This window comes from Camellia sinensis, chromosome 7, assembly GCF_055761805.1.
Source record: "Camellia sinensis isolate YWXY chromosome 7, ASM5576180v1, whole genome shotgun sequence".
Lineage (NCBI taxonomy): Eukaryota > Viridiplantae > Streptophyta > Magnoliopsida > Ericales > Theaceae > Camellia > Camellia sinensis.
In genome coordinates, this window is record NC_138967.1 from 164,000,874 (window position 1) to 164,014,446 (window position 13,573).

Consider the following 13,573-nt stretch of genomic DNA (forward strand, 5'->3'; position numbering starts at 1 on the left):
GTTTGATAAGCTTCTCAAATTATAATCTCACCCATTGATTTGAGTGTGTTGTTTATTTTGAGCTTTCAAATCATAATTCTATACCTATTTCTCAAAATTCAATTCAAAACATAATCATTACTTTTCAAAACTCATAATCAAACACATAATTCAAAAGTCAATTCAAATCAATATTTTAATTTTTTAAATATTTAAATATTTTAAAAATATTTTAATTTTGGTAAGATTTTAAATATTTTAATATTTAAATATGTTACGATTTTTTAAATTTTTTAATTTTTTGAATATTTTTAAATATTTTAATTTCAAAATATTACTATTTTAATTTTTTAAATTTTAAAATATTTTATAAAAATAAATTGAAACTCTATTTTATAAAAATATTTTTAAATATTTTAATTTTTTTGTTATGTATTTGATTACGATTTGAGTGTAGAGTTGTGAAAATAGTATAAAGTTTCGAGTTACGTGTTTGGTTATGAATTTTAAAAATAATTTCTTAATTGAGTTTTGTTTTATGTGTTTGGTTACGATTTGAGTGTAGAGTTGTTTTTAAATTTAAAATATTAACATTTTAAATTATTTAATTTTTTTGAATATTTAAATTATTTAAATTTTTTGAATACTTATTTTAATTTTTTACTTATTAAATTTTTTTAGATTATTTAAATTATTTAAATATTTATGACTTAAATTTTTTGAATATTTGTTTTGAAAAAAAAATTATTTCCTTTGTAGTATTTTCAATTAAAAAATTGATTAATGTTATTTTCTGTTAATAATAATTTTTTTTAATTGAATTTTAAAAAGAGTTTGGTTATGAGTGTTTATTAGAATTTTCAATAGCGTGAAAATAGTGTATTTTGTTATGAGTTATAACAATTTAAATTAATTTTTGAAAACTCTTTCCAAACTCATAACCAAACAAATTTTATTACTTCACATGTCAAATCAATTCAAAACTCAATTCCACACTCAATTCAACACTCTATTCAAAAATCATAACCAAACTAATTTTCTACACTCAAATCATAATTCTACAACTCACAAATTCAAAATACAACTCATACTCTCAAATTATATTTACAAAACTCTACCAAATGCAACCTAACTAAAAACTAGTTTTTTTAAAAAATTTAATAAATAGTTTTCCGAACACATACTTTTTGATATTCGATCAACTTGATTTTTTACAGGTATGTTATACTCAACAAATCTTTAAATGTGAACGGTTCGGATTATCAAAATTGGGCCTAAAAGTAGGCCCAATGGCCCAGCAAATAGGAAGTCAAGTAGGAACCTCAAGGAGAGGATCCTGATTCAACTGACACACGCACACGTCTCGTATCCCATAGATCTCGTTTGGGAACAATTTTTTTAATAATTTTTTGATTTTTTAATTAAAATATGATGTGAAAAAATTAATATATTTAAGATAAATTTTTAATTTTTTACAAAAAGATGTATAAAAAATAAAGAGAAAAAAAAAATATTTAACTTTTTTATATAAGTTGTTGACTTTTTAATTTTTTTAGCAACTTTTTGACCCTTTTAACTAAAAAAATCACTTGGCAAACGAGGTCTCTCTCTCTCTTTTAATAAAAAATTTAAAAAATTATTTTAATCTTTTTCATTTTATTTTCATGATTTATATATATAATTTTTAATATAAAATTTTATTTTATAAAATTAATATCGTTGAAAATATACCTTTAAAATGAAACTAATATTAAATATATTTAATAAAAATTTAAAATAAATAAAAAGTAATTCAATACTTGATTATATTTTCAAATTATTATTTTTTAAATATAAAAATTAATTTGATGAAATAAACACACAAAAATCATATATTTTTGAAATACTCAAAAACAATCTTCATTTAAAAATAAAAATAAAAGCATATGAAAATAATGACTTTTAATTTTATTTTATTAACTAAATGTATTTGATTTACACATATGCACAGTTGAATTTGTGTTTTAAAGAAAATAAAAAATTTACACCTATGCACAGATTGGATTTATGTGTTTTTTTTTTTATTTCTTTCAAAAAAAATTATAAACTTGTTTAGTTAATAAAATTAAATTAATAGTCATTATTTTCATAATATTTTTTTTTTTGAATGAAAATTGTTTCTGAGAATTTCAAAAATATATGATTTTTGTGTGTTTATTTCCATCAAAATATTTTTTGTATTTTAAAAATAATAATTTGAAAGCATAACTAACCATAGTAATTACTTTTTATTTGTTTTAAATTTTTATTAAATATATTTAATATTAGTCTTATTTTAAAAGTATATTTTCAATGATATTAATTTTATAAAAATTAAAATTTTATATTAAAAATTATATATGTTATGAAAATGGAATGAAAAATTATATATATAGTTTTTTTAATGTGTTATTAGAAATGTGATAGAGTGTGTATGTTTGTTGTGAGCGTGTGATTTTAATTTTTTATTAGAAATGTGATAGAGAGAGTGTGTGCGTTGTGAGTGTGTGTGTCAGTGAGAAACGGACGGAGAAAGAAAGTGTGCGTTGTGAGTGTGTGTGTCAGTGGGTGTGTATTTTTTTTTTTTTTTTTGGTTTAAAGAAATAAATCTGAGCCATTCATTTCCTTACGGGTGACGTGGCTCTATCTGAGTCGTCTCTCGTAAGAACAGCCGAAAAGAGAGGCTGGAGAGAATCTGGACTCAAAATCTACGGTTCAAATGAAATTAGCTAAAAAACAAATAAAAAAAATTTTGAATTTCATTTCATTCAACACAGCAAAATAGAGTTTTCTTCCCATTTCTTCTCATTCACTTTTTCCCTCCCTCTTGAGCTCTGGTGAACGACAACTCTATCTCGTGACACCGACGGCGGCAAATCCAAGTCGGCGGCGAACATCGATGGTCTTTTCGTCTGTCTTACTCCGAAGATTTCAGCCGCGAACCAGAATTAAGGTAATATGTTTTTTTCAATTGTTTCTCCCAAATAATCTGCCATTTTCAAAACTTGAACAATGATGTGTGTTTCCTATACAGTGGAAAGAATGATTGATAATCTGTCATTTTCATTGTTTAATAGGCCCAAATAAATAAATAAATAAATGCAGAGAAGAGACTGAAACCAGGCAAACTAAAAATTATGAAATTTTCAAGAGCTTCCTTCCAACTTCTTCTTTTCCTTTTTGTGTTTCTTTGTCCTACACCACTTTAAACATTCATCTACTTATCCCCCTCCCTCATCTGCTCCCTTTGTAGACTGAAATGGTTTTTTTTATTTATTAAATTATATATAGTTAACAATCATATACATTAATGATAAATAAATAAATAACTTCAAAGCAAACTAGATAGATGAATGGGTAAGTTTTGTTGATAAAATAAAAAAATGTCAATAGGAGAAATAAAAGTGAAATTAACATGAAATATATATATATATATAAAAATGTCATTTTATTTTCATGATTTATATATATAATTTTTAATATAAAATTTTATTTTATAAAATTAATATCATTGAAAATATACTTTTAAAATGAGACTAATATTAAATATATTTAATAAAAATTTAAAATAAATAAAAAGTAATTCGATATTTGATTATATTTTCAAATTATTATTTTTAAATATAAAAATTAATTTGATAAAATAAACACACAAAAAATCATATATTTTTGAAATACTCAAAAACAATCTTCATTTAAAAAAAAAAAAAAACATATGAAAATAATGACTTTTAATTTTATTTTATTAACCAAATGTATTTGATTTACACATATGCACAGTTGAATTTGTATTTTAAAGAAAATAAAAAATTTACACATATGCACAGTTGAATTTGTGTTTTAAAGAAAATAAAAAATTTACATCTATGCACAGATTGGATTTATGTGTTTTTTTAAATTTGTTTCAAAAAAAATTATAAACTCGTTTGGTTAATAAAATTAAATTTAAAGTCATTATATTCATAGTTTTTTTTTTTTTTGGAATGAAAATTGCTTTTGAGAATTTCAAAAATATATGATTTTTGTGTGTTTATTTCCATCAAAATATTTTTTATATTTTAAAAATAATAATTTGAAAGCATAACAAACCATAGTAATTATTTTTTATTTGTTTTAAATTTTTATTAAATATATTTAATATTAGTCTTATTTTAAAAGTATATTTTCAATGATATTAATTTTATAAAAATTAAAATTTTATATTAAAAATCATATATATATTATGACAATGGAACGAAAAATCATATATATAGTTTTTTTAATGTTTTATTAGAAATGTGATAGTATGTGTGTGTGTGTGTTTGTGTTTGTTGTGAGTGTGTGATTTTAATTTTTTATTAGAAATTTGATAGAGAGAGTGTGTGCGCTGTAAGTGTGTGTGTCGGTGAGAAACGGACAGAGAGAGTGTGTGTGCTGTGAGTGTGTGTGTCAGTGAGTGTGTATTTTTTTTTTTTTTTGGTTTAAAGAAATAAATCTGAGCCATTCATTTCCTTGCGGGTGACGTGGCTCTATATGAGTCATCTCCCGTAAGAACAGCCGGAAAGAGAGGCTAGAGAGAATCTGGACTCAAAATCTACGGTTCAAAGCAAATTAGCTAAAAAACAAATAAAAAAAATTTTGAATTTCATTTCATTCAACACAGCAAAATTTTCCTCCCATATCTTCCCATTCACTTTTTCCCTCCCTCTTGAGCTCTGGTGAATGACGACTCTATCTCGTGACACCGACGGCGGCAAATCCAAGTCGGCGGCGGACATCGACAGTCTTTTCCTCTGTCTTACTCCGAAGATTTCAGCCACGAACCAAAATTAAGGCAATATGTTTTTTTCAATTGTTTCTCCCAAATAATCTGCCATTTTCAAAACTTGAACAATGATGTGTGTTTCCTATGCAGTGGAAAGGATGATTGATAATCTATCATTTTCATTGTTTAATAGGCCCAAATAAATAAATAAAATAAATGCAGAGAAGAGACTGAAATCAGGCAAACCAAAAACCATGAAATTTTCAAGAGCTTCCTTCCAACTTCTTCCTTTCCTTTTTGTGTTTCCTTTGTCCTACACCACTTTAAACATTCATCTACTTATCTCCCTCCCTCATCTGCTCCCTTTGTAGACTGAAATGGTTTTTTTATTCATTAAATTATATATAGTTAACAATCATATACATTAATAATAAATAAATAAATAAATAAATAAATAACTTCAAAGCAAACTAGATAGATGAATTGGTAAGTTTTGTTGATAAAATAAAAAAATGTCAATAGGAGAAATAAAAGTGAAATTAACATGAAATATATATATACTAGTAGTGGGTTAATTCTGATAGTATAAGTTAATTCTGATTACTGGTCTTTCTGTTTTTTGGGCAATAGCAATCTCTTCGTATTTGCTTGCTAAAATAACTTGTGTCTATGTTGCTTTTTCTAATTTGGTTCATTTAGTAGTTGTGACTCGTAACATCCAAACATTGTCAATATTGATGATTTTAAAATGAGTGACTGTCTAGTACTTTTTCTTGTTCAAAGTAAAAGAAAAAAATGCTCACTATTGTTAAAATTCTAGTTTGTAGTTTTTCCTTCATCCAATTTAGGAGAAAGTTGATGACTATGTAGAAATGTCAATCCGTTAATTTGCTAATGCTCTTTGTTGAATCTTGGAGGTTGGTTGATATGATAAACGAGTTTTGCTATTTGATATTTTTTTGAAGGTCAGTGTCAACGTCAACGTCAAATGCAAGTATGGGCAGCATTCATGAAGTTAGATTTGACAACTGCGATTGTCAATGTAGCAGCAAAGCTATGGTTAAGATTTCTCAGTCAACAGATAACCCAAATTACTTATATTTTTGTATGCCCCCATTCACCGAATGATTATAAGTTCTTTGAGTGATGGATCCCTCCACATATGTAGCATAATTTGAAGGTGGTCGAGACTGATATTCTTAAAGAACGCATGGATGTCTTGTCTACTCTTAGAGAGGTAATTATATTGAATAGGGAGCTCAAACACATGACTATGAAAAGTAGGAAACAATATAAAGACTTGGCAATAGTGATTGAAAGAGTTGGTGATAAATTGAATTACGTCTTTGCTTTTATTATTCTGTTGTTGGTGGTAGTTGTCATTCTAGTGTATTTGAAATAGTTTATGTAATGTAGGGTAGAATGAGTATGACTTGTATTGTAAGTTGAATGTGTATGTAATGTATGGTGAACCACTACCATTTTGTTGAAGCGGTAATGAATGTAATGGCATTTTTTGTTTAATGAAGTGGTAATGATTTATTTGTTTAAAGGTTGAATGTAATGGCTTGTCATATATTGTGGGTTGCTTTTCTAACTCTAACAACATCATTATATATGGGTGTTTCTAATTGTTTGCTAATGTGTAGGTTACAAGGAGTTGATATGAGTGTTATACCAAACCATAGTGGGTTGTGTCAGGGAATATCCCCTTTTGTAAATAGTGACCTGCATTCCTTGTTTAAAAAAAGAAGAATTGCCTCAAATGGAACAAATTTGACCTGCATAGTGACCTGCATTCTTTGTTATTACTCAAATGGAAGAAATTTGACTTTGCCTCAAATAAGAAGAATTGCCTCTTAATAGGCATGCATTGCACACAGAAAATGAAGTACATATTATTCATTTGTCCTCATTTGTTTAACAAACACATTAAATTTTACAAGAATCCAAGTGCATTCATCTCCAAATGCTACTCAAATTGTACAACAACCCAAATGCACTCATCTTCACATGTTGACTTCAAAAGCCTCAAGTTTTACTACAAATGGACTAGAACATGAGCTAAAAACAAAACATTCAACAAATTGTGAGGCACAAACAGCAGCAGCAAAGTTCAAAAATAATTCATCTCCTATGCTTGAAATTTGAAGTGCATTCCACCTCCTCGTGGCCATCCAAACCTTGAAAAAATTAAATTAAATAAAACAGCAGCATCAGAGGCAACAAACAACAGCAATTGCAGCACAAAATAACAGTAAAACAGCACCAAAATAGCAGCATTTTCAGCAACAACAAATAGCCTTAATTTCAGCACAAAAAATGACCAAAAAACAGCACCAACACAACAGCACTTTCAGCAGCAAAACACCAACAATTTCAACAGCAATATAGCACCCAAATAGTAGCAAATTTAGCAAAAACAATACCAAAACAGCAGTAAAAATACCTCACTACACAGCAGCAAATTATTTGTTGGTCGAGAATCTGTATTTGAAGCTTAAGAATCTTGAAACCCAATGTCATACCTACCTTGAAGTACCATCATAAATGTTGGTTGAGTACAATACACCAAATTCTTTGCCTACAATGAATTCATAATATATTAGGCTTCATAACAAGATGCAAATGACCATATTATACCCACCAAATAAAATAAAAATAAAAAACACTAAAAGAAAAACTAATTGACAAATTCTCACTGACATTATATGTGGGATATATGAATGGAGGAGGAATTGAAGTACCACCCATGGCAAAGGAATGATGATGATGAGGAGGAGGAGGAGGAGGATGAAAAGGAGTAACATTTTCATGAATGTAGACATCTCCTCCAACAAATAATAGAGAAGGTCTTATTGTTGGAGCAGCAACAGGCTTTGAAGAACTCACAAATTTAGCACATGATTTCTTTTCAAAGCTTGCTTCCAATGCCAGCTCACATTAACATTTTATCCTCTTTTTGCCCTTACTAGTTGGATACTTTTTCTTCAATCCTGTTGGAATTCGCACAACATGATTATTGTCTTCAAAAGCGATTTCCAAGCTTTGAGGTTAATCATCAATACTTACTTCTTTTTCGGTACAAAAATGGTCACTTAACTTGCTTTCAACATTTGCACCTAATGCAACGACTTGTGAACAAGATAAATCAAAAGTTTCCTCAGTTTCAGCAGCTCTACATTATATTGCTCTAAATGCGGTCATCAATGTCTTATATCGTGAGAATTGTTGGAATTTGACATCTACTTGAATCACATTTCCCAATTTGTCCTTCATAGCTTCTGCTCTTGCTTGTTTGGTCCATCTCTTTATAATGTATTGTAAAGGAATCTCTTTCGGCTTCAATATTTCTCTTACAACCTTCAAGCAATGACTGCACAAAATCCCTTTTCCTTTCAAACTTTGTACAACTACAAGCCAAAGAGCCATCCATCTCCATTTTCATTTTCCTTGCATTTTTCCCAATAGCATCAACAATTGTGTATAGGGTACAACCATCAACGTATTCAATTACTTGTACGTTTGATTCAACAGAAAGAAAATACTCATCTTGAAACTCCTCAAAAATATTTTTAGTGTACACATTACCCATTTGACTTAACATTATGAATGGTGCTCTCACCCTTGGCAACCTTTGGCATAAAGCATATCAAGCTTCTAACTTCTTGTACCGCTTCTCACAAAGTACCCTTTCAAAATGCATGAAGAATTCATTTAAATTAAAATCAGAACGAATGTAATCCTTCAAAAACGTATTAAAAGATTCACTAAGTTGTGTTGTACTCATTCCCGCAGCCCATGTTGATCTAACATATGGCTAGCCCTATTTTTCTTTCACCCCAAAAGTCAACATTATCATGAGCATCATATGTATCAAGCATTTCCCACCTCTTCATTTTCCATTCATTTTCATCCTCAATATCCAACATGAATCTATTTAATACACCTTTCACCCACTTATCTTGAAAGAGAGAATTAATATGCCTTCATGCATTTTGCATCAAATGCCAAGTGCACAAACGGTGACTCATGTCAAGCATAACAATGAGTATGGCCTTAGTCATTGGGTGTGTATTTTTTTTTTTGTTTTGTTTAAAGAAATAAATCAGAGCCGTTCATTTTCTTGCGGGTGACTCTATTTGAGTGAAGAAAAAAAATTAGATCTCTTGCTTTGCGATTTTTAATCATATAACAAATGGTCCCTTTTGTATTTGTAATTTTTAATCATATAACAAATGGTTCCTAAAATTATTTTAATATAGATTGTGACATTTATAATGTAAAATAATAATTTTAGTTATATCATACTATAAAAATATAACTTAAAGTAATAAGTTTTGATTTAAATTAATTTATTTATGTGTACACATATATATATAAACATTCTTTTGTGTTTATTTTAATAGATTAATAAATAAAAATATTATATTATTTCAAATATCTTGCTCCAACAAACAGCACCATAAGAGAAGGATTTGGAAAAATAAAAGAAAAATAAAATGGTACCGTATGGGCTACACTAGCGAATAGCAATGGAAGTCACACAGCAGTAACCTTGCATCCTTGAAAATGTTTATAAATAGATTAATAATATGAAAATATAAACTAATTTTAAGCTTTTGATTGACTTGTGTGATTGAATTCTCATTTATTTCCTAATTTTAGTAATCCCCAAAAAGGAGCAATTGAACCTTTTGAGGAATAGGAATATTGCTGTGCTTAAAAGAAAGGATCTTGCTAATAAAATTTGAGTAAGAAAAAAAAATTAAATTAAGAATTTACTATATAAAATATAAAATTTAAATCAATACTTACAGAAGATAGGCAAAAATAAAAAATAAAAAATAAGTGAGGGAAGAAAGAGAAAAAATTGCCAGTGGAAGATCTTGCTAATAAAATTTGAGTAAGAAAAAAAAATTAAATTAAAAATTTACTATATATAATATAAAATTTAAATCAATACTTAAGGAAGATAGACAAAAATTAAAAAAAAAAAAAAAAAAAGTGAGGGAAGAGAGAAAAAAAATTTGCAGTGGAAGCAATTGCCCTTCTAGGCCTAATGTAGCTCCAATTCTACAAAACACAGAGATAGAGAAAAAATTTAGTCTAAAATTTAATTTGGTTGGATAGATAATATAGAAAAATAAAAGAAAAAGAAAAAAAATGTATGTGTTTACTTAGATAGAGAGTTCTAGAAAATAATAGAAATTAAAATTTTTTGTATAACTTATTCTAACTTGTTAGTTAGGCTAACAATTGCTTACAAAAAAAAAAAAAATTCATAAATCTTGACAAAATTAAATTTTTTTTTTCCTTTTTACCTATATTTCTCTCCACAACTCCCTGTTTTGCAATGATTATATTTTTTCCCTATCATTTTGTTATAATATTTTTCATCTATTCAAATGCATGTAAGAGAATAAATTTTCATTTCTTTTTCCTTTTTCACTTCACTTTCTATCATATTCATTTTCTATCATCCGTTTAACAGAGCCTAATAGAAGAAGAATGGGAATACGGGTCATCAACGGATCTAATCAACGTACTTTCTGTCTAGTTTCAATTTGATCAATATACTTTTAGTTTAGTTTTAATTTAGTTATTCCACTTAACTTAAAAGTTAAAGTGATTTTGGTATACACGTCACTCTCCTAAAACATACACAGAAGAAATTGATGGTTATTTAGAAAGAATAATCAAATTAAAATTAGACTCAAGTGTAGAGAACAAATGGTTCAAATTGAAACAATCTTGGCAAAAATGAAATTTAAAATCTCTTAAATGCTACTTACATCCCTTCTAGTTTATTTTTTTAACTAAGAGTATAACCGTATTATGCACAAAAAATCCTTTTAGCTTAAAATATGTTTGTCTTATTTTTTTTAAACAATGATATTTAGACTTCATTTTAAATCACTTTTCTTTATTTTATAATCTCTCAAAAGGAAAGTGTGAATATTATTGCCATTTTATTTTAATTTTTTTATGCTAGTGCATTAGATGATTAAATGGATCATGAACATAATACTTTCAAATTTTTTTTTTTTAGGGTTCAAGTTATTTGAAGTATATATCAAACTTCACTCTCTTTTTTGATCAGTAAAAAGAGATCTTTATCAATAAAAATTTAATATAGTGAGCAAACACTAAAACCAACATCAACAAAAGGCAAGTCCAACATCCCCTTTCACACCATCACCACCTAATCCACCATATATTTGCTTTCGTTTCAAGTGATTACATGTCACAAAGGAAATAAAAAAGAGCACAACTTAATTGCAAAAGTATGATAAACACAATTTATATAGACAACCACAATCAAATAATTTCATACAAAAATTTAAAAATCCAAAAAAATGGAAATAATTGAAACCCAGTATCATGTGGCCCACATGCAAAGCAACAAACTGAAGATTTTGGGTTGATCAATCCTATATCAAGCCAAAATTGAAACTTTTAGAAATCAAAACAAAAACAATGAATTTCCTTGATAAAAAATGAATTATTTAATTATAAGGGTAAATTTGTAAAATAACAATCTCCGTTAACGGCATTTGGTTGGATGAGCAGTGTTATTTCAAAGATCTCAAGGCAAATCCTTAAAATTACAATAAATAAATAAATAATTCAAGGGATAGTCAATAAAATTTACCCTCTCTCTTTTTCTTTTTTCTTTTTTTTCTCTTTTGATTTGCACAAAAACATAAATTTATTAGAAAAAAGAAAGAGATGCAGTACAATAGAGAGACAGAAGACTAACATGGATCAATCATTAGTCAAACAAACCTGTAAAAATAACAGTCTAAACAGCACATTAAATCTCAAGCCACTTCAAATTGCATTCATAAGCTCTATTGTACTGACATTTTAAATATCAGTAAGTAGTTATTGTCTCACCTGTTAGGTATTGAGATTTTAAAGTTCGAATACTTCTATTCTCAATATTGTCATTTCAAACTAAGATAAAAAAATAAAAAATAAAATAAAATAAAAGAGCTTTGGTAACGTTCGGTAAAGTTTTAGAATTATGATTTGATAATAGAGTTATATTTTGAGTTTGTGAGTTTTAAAATTATGATTTGAGTGTGTAGGAGAGGGTTCAAGAAAAGAGTTGAAAAATTCGAAGATCTTCGAGGATCCTTGAAGAACAACTTCGAATTCTCTAGAAGATGATGAGAGGCTTAGATTCTTCAATGGTCTCAACTCAAGAAACACAAAAGAAAGGAGATGATGGAGATAAGAGATTGGGTGAAGAAGAAGGCAAAATGGCTAGAGAATAGAATAATGGCAAAGCTCTCCCAGGGATCTCCCACTTTCGCTCTCAAGGTTGATAATGGAGAAGGGAAATTAGTTCTTTCCCGAGAGTTAAAAATCTCCAAAATCCATCCCTTGTAAAGCTATGGGTGGGTGCTATTTATAGGCACCTCATGATGTAGGATGGAGCCCATGTGCAAGGCACATGGGGGATATTCTCTCTAACCACCTTGTCCGAGGAGGTGACCTCTCCGAGGAGGTGACTTCTCCGAGGAGGTGACTTCTCCGAGGATGAGAAAACCCCGAAGAGGAGATCAATCCCTCGGCGAACCCTTCTTCTTAGCCACACCTAACCAATGATCCCCAATCATCCCAAAGGGTCAGGGGTAGTCCCAGAGGACGTCCTGCCGCAAAATATTGCCGAGTCTCATGGACCCCCCGGGGTCGTGCCACCTCGACCCGGGTATAGGCTAGTTTAACCGAAGAGTGAATTTATCTCCACTCACCGTCCTCGGGATCGGGTCCTTTGTTCGAACTCCATTACGCCCATGGTTCTGGTGCGTAGATCCCGGAAAGCTCCGAGCCCGCAAGTGTTCTGGGACTCATTAACGGAGCGACTTCTAGATTGCGTCTGAATCCGTTCGAAGCCAAGTATTTCGGACCTCTAGGTTCGTGGATCCGAACCCTTTCGAGTCTGAGTGCCTCGGATCTCTAGGCTTGCTCAATACCCTTTCGAGTCCGGGTCCAAGTAAGTCTCTAGGTTCGTGGATCCGAACCCTTTCGAGGCTTAGAGCGATTCAACCCGTTTGATGGCGATAAATCTGGGCCCACCGATTCTTGGACTTGCGATAAATTCGGGCTCACTAATCTTGGGCTATTGGGCCTAAATAATTTAGTGGGCTCAAATTAGCCCCTCTTACAGAGTGTGAAAAATTTGTTTGGTTATGAGTTTTGAATTGAGTTTGAAATTTTTGATGTGACATATAATATTTGATTCAAAAACTTATAACTCATAACCAAACACACAACCCAAAATTCTATTCAAATCTCATAAATTTTTGTTAAAAGATTCCAAAAATATTTTTTATTTAAAATATAATATAACAGGTGCAAAAAAAAAAAAAAAAAAAACACGAACAAGTTCCGGTCAACCGACCAGACGTCCAGAGGAATGTTCGGGAGGATGACCAGATAGACGTGTTTTCAAAAGTCATTGTCGAATCAATTTTTGAAACTCTAACCAAACACAACACTCAAACCAAAGAGTGTAATTGAGTTTTGAAAGCCTTACCAAACACAAAGTACACAATCTCCACCACGTGTGTTACAATAACATTAAGGCCAAATTACACTCGTAATCCTTATAGTTTGTTTCGTGTCAATTTGATCATTGTAGTATTAATTGCATCAATTTTACCTATTAATTTTTCACATTGTGTCAATATAACCCAAATGATAATGCCCTTTTAAAAATTTGACTGAAATCAAGGGACAACATCATTCATTTACTCTTCTCAAAATAATTGAAGGGTTGATGTCCAATTTGAAAAGGACCATTTCCTTTTGAATATACCC